Below are 14,002 nucleotides of genomic sequence, written 5' to 3'. Positions count from 1 at the left end.
AATTAGAACAGGAAAAAATATTTTTCTACAATTATGGAATAAAAAATCTGTTCAGCCTTATTGGGCCAAGGTGGGTTAATGCCCAACTCTTATCCATCACTGTTTGAAGAGTATTATCTTCCTCCCTGCAAATCAGACCTACCCTTGGAACTCTGAATGAGATCATCTTCTCTAGATTACAAAGGCTATCTGAGGGGCTTTGCTAGGAAGGAGAAATGAGGAAATGATGCTGTTTAGACAGCTATTCATGTCTAATATACTTCTCCTTCCTCTAATAATGACTCGTCCCCATGTAAGGACCTTCATGATCTAACGAGCAGGTAATAGGGTTAATTTGTAGGACAGTGGAGTGACCTCCTCCAGAAGATGTATGCTGATAAGCAGGCTGCTAGAAGTCCTACTCAGCAGAGAACATGGGGTCTTTGTGCCCACCATCAAAAACACCCATTTCCTGTGGGTTTAACCAGATGCAAAGACAGAAAGTATATGCGACTCCTGCTTGTTGTGCAGCAGAAATCACTCTCAATTTTGTCTCTTATCAATCAAGCCAGCCTCCCTCCTCTCAACTTCTCAGAGTCACTTAGAAAAGACAAGGAAAAGCAAACATGTTGATGCGTTTTTAGGGAAACATTTTTCAAAAACCCTTCCTGAAACAGATGGCATCTGAATCCTCCAAAAACACAGGATGAAAGCTCTTCACTCACTGCTACTTTTTGCAAACAAGGCTGGGATTTGGAGATAGCCTCTGGGATTTGCTAAAAACACAGGTTTGTACACACCTGCCTCACTCAGGATCTGCGTGACCTTGAGGACAATCATTTGGTTATATCAACCTACCACAATAGTTACTGTTGGTTCTTCCTTGAGCTAATTCCTCCAGCTAATTCCTCTCTTCTTCTCTTCATCTCTCTTTCTGTCTTTCTTTTTTCTTGTTTCACTACAGAGGACTAAGAGTTGGATTATTCATTGACAGCTTGCTGACCTGGACAGTTTCTCTCTCTGCAAAATTATATCCTAATGAGAAAAAAAACAAAAGTAATAGGTAGAACTCATGCCTATGGAAGTTTTAGGACTAAAGAGTTTTCTTATGTTAAGTTTTATTGTGTCATCACAGATTTTTGGCAGCCAATATTAGACATAGGAATTTAAAAAAAGAACGAAGATGAAAGAGAAAATTATTCATCTCTGTTTGACTTGTGTGATGGGCAAGCCACATAGCTAGGTTGATGAGGACCTTAAACATTATGTTAGTGTGAACCCACTTGAAGATACATGACAGAATCCAAACTCTACATAGATTACAGGAAAATTAGAAGATTTATTAGAAGAAGACTATGGTAGCATATTGAGTATGGTGTGGAACATCAAATTAGGAAAAGAACAGATCCGGGGCAAAAATAATAACTAAAGTTTATCAAACACTACAATTGGCTGGTATTATTCTAAGAATGTTTATCTATTTTAACTCATTTAATTTTCACAACAACTATGTTTCAGTCATCTTGGTAGTTAAAGAAATAATCATTTCAGTGTATCTCAAGATATTGTGGGTCAGGAATTCAGGCAGAGCTTGGCTCTATACCCCATGTAGCATTGTCTGGAGTTACTCATTGTTATTCCAGCAGGGCTGGGCAGGTTTACAGCATCCAAGATGGTTTCACTCACATCCATGGCACCTTGGTGGGGATGGCAGAGAGGGTGAGCTTAGCTGAGCCTCTTTCATTCTCCAGGTAGTTTAAGGACCTCTCCAGTAGGGTGTTGGAGATCTTGTAAGATGGTTCAGAGCTATGAGAGGGCGTGTTCCAAGGGAGAGGAGCTGGCAGCTGCCGTATTCTACTGATTACAGCTGCCTCAGAGCCCTCTCTGATCCAAGAGGAGGGGACACAGGCTCTGCCTCTCAATGAGAAAAGAATCCAGGGATTTGTGGACATCTTTAATCTGCCACAACCCTCTCAAGTATCATCCTACAAAAGTGATACTAAACTAAAGGGAGGAAAAGTAACTTGCTCAATCTCACAGTTAGTAGAGAGTGATGGAGTTGAACCTGGGTGGCCTGGCTCTAAAACCGATATTTTAAGCCATGTCATGGCCCTTAGTCATTTCCGGATATAGAAATTCTCATGCCATCAAGGCACTTTCTGCTTCTCTGAGGCTAGCTCGAAGTTCAGCTTCCTTGAGTGGCAACTCCAGGCTCAGAGAAAATCCCAGCTCCCAATTCAAAGACCCAAGGAGTGGCTCAGCTGGCCCAATGTGGGTCCTTAGCCCATCCTTGGATCAGTAAATGTGGTCCAGGGGTAAAGATATTGCATTTTGCTCAGACTAGGTTCTGGCCCTCTCCTATCACCAAGCAGTCTAGGTCTGTTACAAGAAAGAGGGAGGAAAGGCTGAAGGCAAACACAGTTGACGCACAGGATGATGGATCTCTAACCCATCATTTTAGCTTAATTCTTGAATCAATCCTCACTCTGTCCTGGTAAATGCTTAAGCAACTCCATTTGCCAGAGAACTTACCACCTCACAAGGTTGCCAATTACTGTTTAAAGAATTCCAAGCTTCAGAGAGCAGGTGAGAGAAGTGTTTGGAATGTTAAATCCTTTCCCAGTCTTCGAATTAGAATTGTGCCACAAAGACACACCCAGAGAGTATGTGATCTACTTAAACCTCTGTGTGTTTTCACCTTAGGATCTCCAGAGCCTAGCACAGTTGGATGGATGGGAGAACAAACGTAGTTCAATGCAATTTAACAAGCATTTATTGAGCTATCAAGTTGATTGATTGTCTCCCCAGGAAGGCTGATAATTTTGGCATTGAGGGTAAAAACAGACTCAGGAGTAGTGAGAGAGTCCTTAGAAGTGATTCTCAGAGTCAACAATGCTTGGTAAATTCTCCAAATGAAGGGAAGCTCTGTGCAGAAGACTCAGCAATAGCCCATGCCGAGCTACTTCAGGTATGTGAGCGCTCCCATATGAATCAGGAGTTTCCATGGGGTGGAAAGGTCTGAATGATTAGGTACTGTGCCACAGGGCTGTACCACTCCAAGCACTTCCCCTCAAAGATAAAACGTTGCAATTTAAACTGTCTGATCAATAAGGTCATTCCCAACACTAACTGTCTATGATTTATAATTTTAGTGCTGAAAGGAACCATTTCCAGGAATGTTCTGCAGGATATTTTTCTTTTTGAAAATTAAGTTATATTGTAAATGTACTTGGGGTAATGCAATTTAAAAGAACTCTCTCATGAAATCCACAAAATGAAGAATTATTTTCTATAACCTGCCCATTATTCAGCATTTTTATGTAAACCTGTGGTTTGCACAGATCGAATTTGCCTAAGCTGCCTCTTACTGCAGTGCCCCACTTCCCTCAAGCCAAGTCTCTCCTGGATTCTGTGTGGCCCCACAAAGAGCAAGGAGGAAGCTGTTAGTTACTGGTCTCACAGTTCCACCGCCATCAGCTAGGGTTGGCTAACCTATGGAAATCCATTACACTGGAGCACCAGATGGATTCAGAGCCCACACAAAAGGGAGCCGACATTCAAACTGACCTGGCAAATGGATGATCGAATGCTATATTTCAATCACAATGAGTCTGGACATTATCAAAGACAGGAAGTAAGGCAATGGAAATCACATCCATGGTTGCTCTTAGGGCACATGGCCAGTGTACGCCGATTTACAAAGAAGGTACCCAAAGCTGTGCCAGTTCTAGTGTCACAAAGGGGAATTTCATACTTCAATTTCCTCCTGCAAAAAGAGAGACAGACTCCATACTCGCTGAGCATATTAATAATCATAATCAGAATTACTGTAGAAAATTATGAGTACTTATATATGAATGGGCATGTTATATATATACACATTCACACAGATACGTGAACGCATTTGTAACAAGAAATTCTAACTTCATTGTGTCAGGCAAATAAAATCATAATGAAATAAGACAAAACAAAATCTACCCCAAATAATTGCATGACAGATGCATGATTCAAAGCAAGCAAGTCAGTAAGTTGGTCCTTTTCTTATACAAGAATATTGCCAAGGATGAGTCGTTCAGAGCAGAAGGAAGAAGCAATTGCATCACTGAAGAAAAGGTAATACCCATTCAAACAGAAAAGTTTGACTTCATCCATCAGGTGGTCCCTATAACTGTTTTTTGAATGCATCCCAGAATATGTCTGGATGGACATTTGTGCATTTTTTTCATTCCTAAATTATAGGGCTTTAATCAAAATCCTTGAAGTAAGAAAAAAAAGTGGATACACTCTCTTTATATTTGAAGTAGAACCAATGTAATGTGACTAAAGACTATCTATATAGGCACATCCACACACATACACAGATACAGCATGAACTAGCATGTTGGATCTAGAACAGGGTTTTTCAACACCACCACGACTGGCTTTTGGGCTGGATAATTCTTTGTTGTGGGGACTATACTATGCATTGTAGAATGTTTAGCAGCTTCCCTGGCCTCTACCCACTAGATGCTAGTAGCAACCCCCCCACCCCAACCCCCTTATTACAATCAAACTGGCAAAATTGCATGTGATCAAGAACCATGGATCTAAGGTAAAAACTTCAGTTAACTTTACATTATGACTATTCCAAACATTTTTATCCACTGTCGAATATTATTATCACGTCTTTATTTTCCAAGCACATAATTTGGTTCTTTCCATCTAATTTTAAGGCTGTCTTAGGTTTTGTTTCTTAAAAGAAGCACTTGAGACAGGCATTTGTGTGCAAGCAAATAGTCAAACGTGTGCTCCCTGGAGAAGCCTGGGAAGGAGGAAACAGGTTTGCACAGGGGAAGCAGCAGCAAGGATGAGGGTTCAGAGCTTCACCTTAGGAAGTTCTGAAGTGCCAACTGCACCACAGAGTTTGTCCAGCTTCGAGGCAAGAGGGCTGGTGGGCTTTTAAAACTACATTGGTCAGTCATTGTCTAAGAACACCTGGGGGCAAGGAGGGTCACTAATTGTGCACTGTGAACTGCACCAACAGCATCTGCTATGGTATTTCTTCAGAAAAAAATTTGCTTGTTTCATTGGCTTAAGATAATTGATCCTGAGATGCATATGGTTACAAACATGGAAACACATGAGAACAACCAATATTGGCATTAGCTCTGGCTAGCACAAAACATATTTATTTAAAATACAGTTTTTTTAGAAAGATATTTTAATAGAAGCTAAATTAATGACACTGCTAAGTGCCCTTCAACTATAATTATGCCCTCAAGCATAAAGGTATGCAACATCTCCTATTAAATTTCTATTTCTTGATTATTCATAGTGGGGATGTATCTAATATATATTCAAAATTGCAAGAGCCCAGATAACCAATATACACTCAAAGTATGTCTCCTGTTCTCTTTTCCCATTACTCTGTGCTTAGGGAAAGCAAAAATGATAATAACAATAGCAAGGATATTATCTTAAGCAAAAATGAATAGTTCGGATTGAGAGAAGTGAGAGAACATTAGAAAGAAATATATTGCAGGCTAAATGCCAATGCAAATAGCTTTCTGCATTGCATCATTATCTCCCTCTTGGGGCCACACACATGCAAACACAGGCAGACACACACATACACACATACACTCTCTCTCACACACACACTATGGAAAGATGATATACTATCAAACACCTCATTTGGAAAAAATGTAATTATATGTGCATAAACATTCATGCATATGTTTTTAATCTAATGATCATTTAGGCATTGTTTCAATTGAAAAGTATCTATAATATGATAGAAATAAACCTTACAGAGAGATGTGTTTATCTTTGTTTGGAAAATAGCAATACACATACTACATGCATTTAAATTATAGACCTACAAGTCCATTAAGTGCTGTGTTAATTGCTGCCATGGGACACTTTACTTTTTCAAAGTTTACAGTCTAGTTGGGTAGGCAGAATAAACATACAGGAGAGGATAACAATGAATTCCAAGTTATAAGTAAACAGGTTGTAGCTACAAGATGTGCTATAAGGAATTCTAGAGGGACAGATGATATTCTTTTCAGATAACCAGGACACACTTTATGAAGAAGGTGGTATTTAAATTAGGTTTTCAAAACTGTATTAGGTATCTAATCTACTCTAGGTATTCCAAAGGTTCAAATTTTTATTTTTGATATCCTAAGTTCAAGCAGCAGTACTGGCTTCCTTTAGCAACCCAAAGAAATGCTATCCAAAATAGCAATTTTTTTTTTTTGAAAATTTTTTCTCTTCAATAAATTATATATGCTTATTTTAAAATATTCATTAAGTCTAAAGAAGAAATTAAAGGTGTGGTCCATAATTCCAATACCTAGTGTAAAGCACTGCTAATGTTTTGATAAATATGAATGGATTTCTTTACAGAGTTTGAGAGGTGGAAAATTGCTTTTCACAACTATGGACATTCTAGAAACGACCTAAGAAGTTACAGTACAACCTCTGTTAGCTGCTTCTGCACCTCCTCATCTACAAAAAGCTGTCCACTTTCTTGAACATCTCTGACAGAAACTTACCGTCGCCAGGAAAAACCTCCACTGTTTTCACAGACTTGATATTTGAAAATGCTTTAGTATACTCAGTCTGTCTTCCACCTACCAGTGCACATATTTTTTTCTAGATTTTGTGTGACCCCAGAATAAATTTAATCTTGCTTCTAACTGTGAAGTTTTTGTGACTTCTCTGTCCCTGTGCCCCTCTCTTGACCCAGCCAGTTGTCCACTGTTCCTAATGAAAAGCAGCCTTTAGGAGGTATTCACAAATAAATCATCAACAGTAATACTATAGAAGAAATTCTGGGGACTCTGATTTGCTCCAAGATTTAATAATAAATGACTTGTACACAGGTAGATCACAGCAACACTATTGTGGTTTGAGAAAATGTAACTAACTAATAACTAATCATTGTCATACAGTATGAATAACAATGTTACTATTATGTGGGAAAGCCTTCATTACTTATATATCTCCTGTCCTTCCTCCCCCTCCCCCTATCCCTGAGCAGCTTCGACAATAGCTAATAGCTCCTGGGAATTTTTATTCAATATCTAACAGGAAATAATGACGTGTGTCAGCTTTCTGCTGTCATGAAACAAACATATGCAAAAAAATATGATTTATAACAGAAAATTGAAATTCCAACAGTTGGCACATTTATGAAGTCCTGTCTTTTTAAAGGAGCATATGTTGTTAAGCAGTAGCTTGAAGCCCTTTGATAGCTCTCTCTGACTGTACCACCCTGTTATCTCAGTGGCCAAGAATGTGTAAATGCTCTGTAACAAACAGACGAGAAAATGACATCTTTTAGTGTTAATGTCCCCTGAATAATGTTAGCAAAAAAGCAGTCAAAAGACAAACATAAGGAGGGGGGATGGTTCACTGTAAGCATTGTTCCTCATTCAGTGGGAAATTCTCTTATGCCCTGCCCTAAACTACCCTATACAGAGGTCTCAAACTCATAGGCTGATATGTGCAGACAAGTAACATAAGTAAGGGCCGGGTGAGGAAGGTGGTAACTGGGGGATATGGCCCATCTGAAAGGGGAGGCTGCAATTCAGCATCATCTGATGGCTGATTTGTATGAATTCAGTCCCTCTGTTGCCAGATCTTCTGACTTTTTTCCAAGAGATGAACCCCAATCTTTATTTTTTAAATTTAATTTTATTGAGATTGTTCACATACCATACAATTATCCACAGATCCAAAGTGTACAATCAGTTGCCCAAGGTACCATCATACAGCTGTGCATCCATCACCACAATTATTATTTTTTCAATTTTTAGAACATTTGCATTACTCCAGAAAAAAAATAAAGACAAAAAAAAGAAACTCAAATCCTCCCATATCCTTAACCATCCCACCTCCACTATTGACTCATAATATTGGTATAGTACATTTGTTACTATTGATGAAAGAATGTTAAAATACTACTCACTGTAATATATAGTTTGCAATAGGTATATATTTTCCCTATATGCCCTTCTGTTATCAACTTCTGGTTATAGTGTCATACATTTGTTCTAGTTCATGAAAGAGATTCTAATATTTGTACAGTTAATCACAGACATTGCCCACCACAAGATTCACTGTTTTATACATTCCCATCTTTTAACCTCCAACTTTTCTTCTGGTGATATACATGTCTCTGAGCTTACCATTTCCACCACATTCACAGACCATTCAGCACTGTTAGTTATTCTCAGAACATGCTACCATCACCTCTGTCCATTTCCAAACATTTAAATTCACCCTAGTTGAACATTCTGTTCATAATAAGCAACTGCTCCCCATTCTTTAGTCTTGTTCTATATCCTGGTAACTTATATTTCATGGCTGTGAGTTTACATATTATAATTAGTTCATATCAGTGAGACCCTGCAATATTTGTCCTTATGTGTCTCACTTATTTCACTTAACATAGTGCCCTCAAGGTTTCTTCATCAACCTGTTATTTTCTTTTTTTAAGACAGTTTTGTTCACACACCATATATTCCATCCTAAGTAAACAATTGATGGTTCCCTGCATAGTCACGTATTTATGTATTCACCACCATCACCACTATCTATATAAGGACATCTCCATTTCTTTCACAAAGAAGGAGGAAGAGTCAAAGAAGGTAGAGAGACAAAAGAAAAAGAAAAAAGAAAGGAAAAAGAAACATGACAGCTACGAAGCAACAAAAGGAAAGACAGAATTAAACTAAAATAGAATAAAGACTCACACAACATTACCAATGCCGAGTTCCATACACCTCCCTTCTGTCCCCCTCTTATATGCACATAACTTTGGTATATTGCCTTTGTTACATTAAAGGAAGCATAATACAATATTTCTATTAACTATAGTCTCTAGTTTGCATTGATTATATTAATACAACCCTATTTTTAATAGCTTGCAGTGTTAACATTCATTTGTTCTCCCTCATGTAAAATCATATTTGTACACTTTATCACAATTGTTAAGCTCTCTGGGTTTCACTGAGTCATACAGTCCCAGTCTTTATCTTTCCTCTTTGCTTCTGGTGTCCCACATGCTCCTAACCTTCCTCTTTCAATCATAATCACAGTCATCTTTGTTCAGTGTACTTACATTGCTGTGCTGCCATCACCCAAAATTGTGTTCCAAACCTCTCACTCCTTTCTTTTCCTATGTGTCTATAGTGCTCCCTTTAGTATTTCCTGTAAAGCAGGTTTCTTGTTCACAAACTGTGTCATTGTCTGTTTGTCAGAGACTATTCTAAACTCTCCCTCATATTTGAAGGACAGTTTCACCAGATATAGGATTCTTGGTTGGTGGTTTTTCTCTTTCAGTATCTTAAACGTATCACACCACTTCCTTCTTGCCTCCATGGTTTCTACTGAGAAATCTGCACATAGTCTTATCAAGCTTCCTATGTATGTGATGGATCACTTTTCTCTTGCTGCTTTCAGGATTCTCTCTTTGTCTCTGACATTTGCTAATCTGATTATTAACTGTCTTGGCATAGGCCTATTCAGATCTATTCTGTTTGGGGTATGCTGCGCTTCTTGGATCTGTAATTTTATGTCTTTCATAAGACATGGGAAATTTTCATTGATTATTTTCTCCATTGTTACTTCTGCCCCTTTTCCCTTCTATTTTCTTTCTGGGACAACCATGACACATGCATTCATGCACTTCATGTTGTCATTCAATTCCCTGAGACGTTGCTCATATTTTTTCATTCTTTTCCCTATCTGTTCTTTTGTGTGTAGGCTTTCAGGTGTCTTATTCTCCAGTTCCTGAGTGTTTTCTTCTATCTCTTGAGATCTGCTGTTGTATGTCTCCATTGTGTCTTTCATCTCTTGTGTTGTGCCTTTCATTTCCATAGATTCTGCCAGTTGTTTTTTCAAACTTTCTATTTCTACTTTATGTCAACCCAGTGTTTTCATTATACCCTTCATTTCTTTTGCCATATCTTCCCTAAACTTTTTGAATTGACTTAGTAGTAATTGTATTAAATTCCTATACCTCAGTTGAAGTGTAAGTTTGTTACTTTGACTGGGACATATCTTTATTTTCCTTAGTGTAGGCTGTAATTTTCTGTTGTCTAGGCATCTGGTTTCTCTGGTTACCCCACTGAGGTTTTTCAAGAACAGAATGGGCCCAGGTCTCAGAAGGGGGCAATATTCAGTATCAGGTTTCCCTGAGGATGTGTCTTAGAAGATTGACACACCCTGTGACGCCTCTAGCCACTGTGCTTTTCCTAACCTGTCCAGCAGGTGGCACCTGACAGCATGTAGCTCCTAACTGGTATAAGGAGGTGTGGCCCCCTTTGTCCTTAATTTCTCTTTTGGCTGTTTTCCCCCAGACTCTGGGGTCTGGTTCTGAATGGAAGGTCCATAGTAGAGCTGGGCACCACCTCCTTCCTCTTAGGGAAGATACACCCCCAGGGAGTTATCATCTGCATTTAATAGGTTCTTTGTCTCTCTAACTCTGTTATCTTCACCCTTGTCTGGCTCAGACCGTTGTGAACTGAAAATGGCTGAGGTTTTCTCCACTGAGCCACTCAGGTTAGAGAAAAAGCCCCCTTTCAGGGTCAGTCCATGGACCCCCGATTTCACCCGTTGGCCAGAGGTAACACCTGATCTTCTGGGCTCCCCGTCCCAGGACAGTGGAGTCTTATGTTTCTTTAAGGTCAGTTGTCATTAAAAGCCTCTGTTTATTTGTTGGGGATTTGTAGCTTGTATTGAGCAGTCCACATTTGTTAATTAGAGCCCCAGTTGGAGCTGGACTGAGGTATATTTGCTCATTCAGAGAGTGCTGCTTTCTACCACAGTGAGATTTTGCTGTTTGGCCTGCCATGGGAGGAGGGGGCTTCCCGTGCAGTTCCTCAGCTTTTACTTACAGATTTTATGCTGTGATCTCATGCATTCCTCCCAGTCCAGGTTGGTGTATGATGTGTGGACAGTCACAGTTGTCCCCCAGCAGTTACTCCAGATTATTAACTAGTTGTCCCTGGTTGTTTATTAGTTGTTCCAGATGACTAACTAACTTCTACTCCTCTCTGTGATGCCATCTTGCCACCCCCCACCAATGTTTATTTTTGTGTAAACTCTTCTGCTTTTCTCGCTGTTGGCACTTGATTCACTTTTTAAAAACTATATTTTGGGTCAAACAAAATAATTCTGTGGCTGAATTTGGGCAACAGCTATTTGAGACCCAGTCACAGAGATTCCCTTGATTCCAACTGGTGAGTCTGATAAGCTCTTGGATCAATTCAGATGCCTTAATGGATGCTCAAAAACACTCCCCTGAAGGCTGGGAAATATTGGCATTGGTGGAGGAGAATGGGAACATCCCACATGCAACGGTCTGAAAGTAGAGAAACAGAAATACTCACTAAACACGTGGATATGTTAGTGAGGCATAGCAATGTTTGGAGTATAGAAGAGAAAAAGGGCATTGGTGATGAATGGGCCGCATGGGCTGTGATCACTGATGACAATTTAGTTCAGCCATGGGAAACACTAGAATAGAAATGATTGGAAATGGAGCCAGTGAGGGTGTCAGAGGAGAACTGCATAGTACAAGCAGCATTTAATAGAGGTAATCAGGCAGGGATGCCCAGGATGGTGATCTGGGCCATTCTGGAGACCATGTCTTTGTCTTTGTTGACTACCTACTATTAATTCAGTGGAGGAAGTTTCGTCTAAGTAAGGCTGTGGAATACTAACACCTTGGCTAGTTGAGAGATGAGCTATTAAGCTTTATAGGTATCTTTCTACTTCAATTCATTTGTTCCTTTTTTATTCATGCCACAGATATTTACTGAGCATCTGTTTTACATTCTGCATTTTACCAAGAACTATAGGACACATGAGAGAATAAAAATGAAAGTAAATAAATGCAGGTGACACGTGCAATAAGGGGTGAGGCATGTGGTGGAAGAATGCAGGGAGCTGCAGGAGCACATAGGACCTGGATCTGGACCTGTTGCTGGGCATCAAGATATTCAGGGTACATGCGTGAGAAGTAAAATCCAAGCTGAAATATGGAGGGTCTAGAGATCAGTCAGATCAGGAACAGGGGTATAAGATGGTTCTTGGGACAAGGGAGAATTCCACAGCTGTGGACTATCCGAAGTAGGAGGGATCTTAGAGACCACTGGTGTCCCTCTCTATACTGAAGAAGAAACTGAAGCCCAGAGAAAGGGAGGTGCTTACCTAGGGTCACACAGCAAGTCAGTGGCAAAGCATGACACAGATCTCAGGAACACATCTTTTTACTTAGTATAAGGGCTAAACAATCTATTCATTAATGTAGAAAAACTAAAAGAATATATAAATTTTAGTTCCAAAGGTTTCATATCCAAAATTTATTAAACTTTCCATTACACCTTTATTTCTAATGACATAGACTCTTAGGGGAAAAAGCCATTTTATTATATTTGATATCTAAGTTCTCTTTTTTCTTGGCTAAAGTCAGGAATCAAACAATCTTAAGGGACAATTGTTCAAATCTCAGGGGAACTTCTATTTGAGGATATAGAAGTTGCTCCTGGGGTGTTGGCTGCCGGTCCTTTCAGCCCTCATATACAGGTCTTTACGGGCCTTTCTGCCTCAGAGATTCATTGAACACAGATAACAAAAGGCAGAACTTTTCACCCTCTTTAATATACCTGATTTTTCAAGCAAACAAGTTATTTGCCAAAAAAATAAATTTTTTATAGCTATCACTAAGTAAGAGTGGATATTAATCATTATGGTAAATAGATTTCAGTTTACCCCCCCAAATACAGAACTGAAGCAGCATGTAAATTATTTATAAATGAACCAAGAGAGTCAAGGGGTAAGTCTGTGGAACTGTCTGTTGTTAAAATAGTTCTTGAATTGGATTTAAATAAGGCCTGCTCTGTCAGTACACCAGAGTGAGTTTCTGCATATAAATTTCACATATGGCAACTACTCTGGCAAGGATGGAATGAACAGGAGGTTTCCAGGTAAAGGCATACACATGCCAGCTAAGAGTGCCAACTCTCCACTAGCTCCATGCTTGGCACATAATAAGCCCTCAATAAATGTTTGTTGAGTAAAACAGCAGAATCACCCAGATGGCCGTAACAAGGTTTGGCCTCTCCAGTGATACGAGCTTTTGATTGACAGCAGTAATACTTAACCAATTGAGCCTGTCTTAATGGTAAAATTTTACTCTGGAGCATTGTGGAGTACCAAAAATGATGTTTTTTATATAGGACTGAAATGTTGATAGATTTTATCCCCAAGATAATTTTCCTTTAGACAAAGAAAGCATCTGGGAGGAGCAAGAATTTGAAAAGAGCTTGGAAGTAGTTTGGAAGATATTTGATACACAGATGCTTAGGAGGAAGAGATGACACCTTCTGGCTACTTCTCTTCGAAAACTTCTTTTTCCTGTGAATTTTGCAGAATGAGTTAGGTCCATCAAGCTTAAGAACTAAGCACATTAGGGAGCAAGTATACTGCTCCTCTGTAACTTGAGTAGAAAGAAAAAATACCTCTATTAAAGTATTTTTGGCATTTGCTGCATATATTTTTTAAGTGAGGCTTCCCAAGCTGTTTATATATTAAGGAATCCTGAAGAGATCAACTTTTGCTATGCAGAAGTAATATTCCAAGTTGTAAACGCAGGTGCAGAAGTCTGAATAATGAAAGGTGAAAAGACAATTATCTACATAAGGATGAAATGTAATTGTTTCCCTAAATTGAGACAAACTAGCACATAACACCAAGAGTCCTAACTGCAGATTTTAAAATACTTTATATCACATTGAATCTGGCAAACATCCAGCACAACTGACATTCTTCCCATTTTAATACTTAAGACTATACCTGGAGTGACTTTGTTGACAGACCCTAAGCAAGATGTAGTATAAGGAAGGACAGAAAATTTCTATTTTCACTCTGCACCATCTAACACCTGGAAAATGCCCAAGTGGCTATTTACTGCACTTAAGACCTACAGCATAATTGCTGACAAGTTTTGATGCAAACAAATCCAGAG

The sequence above is a fragment of the Choloepus didactylus genome, chromosome 15, assembly GCF_015220235.1.
Source record: "Choloepus didactylus isolate mChoDid1 chromosome 15, mChoDid1.pri, whole genome shotgun sequence".
Taxonomy (NCBI): Eukaryota; Metazoa; Chordata; class Mammalia; order Pilosa; family Megalonychidae; genus Choloepus; species Choloepus didactylus.
Note: the sequence above shows the minus strand (reverse complement) of the source record.